Here is a 2,191-nt window from a genome sequence, read left to right as displayed (position 1 = left end):
TCCTCGCCCGCCCGCCCGCCAGCTACACGTCAGTCTGACGAAAGTGAAAACAAACACTGTGAAACAACAGCCACGTGATTCAAGTATGTGTAGCCAAGCGTTGGCGGAACTCTCGTAACTTTCTCTACTTTACTTCCCCATACGTCACTGACACTACAGAGTTGCCAACACGTGGGAAATTTCCCACAACGAGAGAAAAATCTGTACAAAATTTTAAGCTGTGGAGAAAACGGGAAAAATGTTTTAAAAGTACACAAATTGTAGAACTACTGGGTATGTATATTGTATTAATTTGATAATATTAAAATAAATAATATTTGAAGGTTGTAAACATAGTTGGCGTTATAGGCGGATATGAGGAGGCACTGCCCCGCGAAACTTGTCTGAACTCCTTTTTTTTTTTTTTTTTTTCTATTAACGTTAGAAAATATTGAATTCAAAAGATTTTTCTTGCTTTCTTATGATTACGTTTCTGTGCTTAAATCGACGAATTAATGTCTTCAGATCATGTGTCTGGACTATAATATTTATTTTAAATTTTTGAATGTCGTTGCTCCGGCATTATCTCCTATGTGACTAATTTATCGATTTTCAGATTTTTGATTTTTGCTCTGTTAAATAACTTAAATAGTAATACAGAAAATAATAAAATCTCCTATATGTAATTATATTACTTTCTTTCGAAAATGTAAGAATTCACAATCTCCTATATGCCACTGCCATAGAATGAATCATCAAAACCTCATATGTGTACATGACAACAAATAGGAGTTATTGCAAATAGAAGCGTCTAGTTTCTTTGCACATATGCATTACTGCCATAGAAGAATAAAAATATGTTTTTTCTTTCTACTGAAAAATGTCATATTTTGCACATAGGAGTTACTGCAGGAACAACGACGATGTATAATAATTGCTATACCTCATTTGAGGAATGGAAGCATTGTAATGTTTCTTTTATAACAACAGCCTGCACTCATATGTTAAAAGTCTGCAGATGTTTAGGGCGCCACTTGGAGAAATATGAATAATATATAGCAGAACAATGCAGAAAAAAGAAAAGTGATCCCGGTATAATGTGTAAACTTATAGACGAAAGATAATTAAAATAAGTTACTTAGAATTTACATTTCATAGCTACATCTTCAGGAAGGTAAGCTTCGCGTAAAAAAGGTTCTGTTAGCACTGTTATGTAGTATTATTGATGTATACATGTGTTTGTTAATGACAGAGAAAAAGAGGGAGATTGTTTTAAGTTATACCCTTTTATAATTTGTAGTAGACCTACAGTTCTAGCCCTATATAACTTGTTCCGAAACATCGCGGATATGGATATAATATTGTAAGAAATATTCCCCCCGAAAATACCTTTATTAAATGATCATATTCCGATATACTGTACCACGGTCAAGCTATAACGGGGGGATAAGGTAAATAATGTCCCCCATAACCTTATTATATCGGGATTGTACGGTTTTGCTTTGCTCCTTTGAAGGAAATTGTTCTCTCTCCGCCTATGGTTGTAAATCCCTTTTCTGGTACAATAGGACCTACACTGTTCAATATCTACTTGGAGGATTCAGTAAACAAATGGCTTCGGAACATAGGATGGATGATAGTAGGAGGAAAGAGAATAAAGTGCACAATATTTACTGATGATATGCCGTTGGTAGCATACTACTGGGTCTAAATGACAGTTGTGAACCGTATGGACTGAAGATAAATGCAAACAAGTCGGAGACAATGGTTATCGCAAGAAAAATAAAGTCAGTAAACTTGCGAATTCGAAATGAGGCAGTGGAGCATGTCAACAACTTCAAATACTTTGGGTATGCTACAGGCTTAAGTAGTAACATGAACTGCTGCCAGAAATTCAAAATGAGAATAACAATGGCAAATATAAAAGGAGCATCTTCTGCGGACCTCTGGAAAAAGAGCTACGGAAGATACTAGTGAAGTGCTATGTGTGGAGTGAAGCATTATACGAGGCAGAAACACAGATATTATGACGAAGTGAAGAGAAACGACTGGAAGCATTTGAAATTTGGTGGATATGGAGAAGAATGGAGCATATGAAATGGACAGACAGAATACGGAATGAAGCTGTTCTAGAAAGAGTGAGTGAAAAAAGAATAATGTTGAAACTGATCAGGGAAAAAAGTTGCTGGATCACTGGTTTAGAAGAAACTGT

This window comes from Periplaneta americana, chromosome 4 (genome assembly GCF_040183065.1).
Source record: "Periplaneta americana isolate PAMFEO1 chromosome 4, P.americana_PAMFEO1_priV1, whole genome shotgun sequence".
Taxonomy (NCBI): Eukaryota; Metazoa; Arthropoda; class Insecta; order Blattodea; family Blattidae; genus Periplaneta; species Periplaneta americana.
This window is presented reverse-complemented; position numbering follows the sequence as displayed.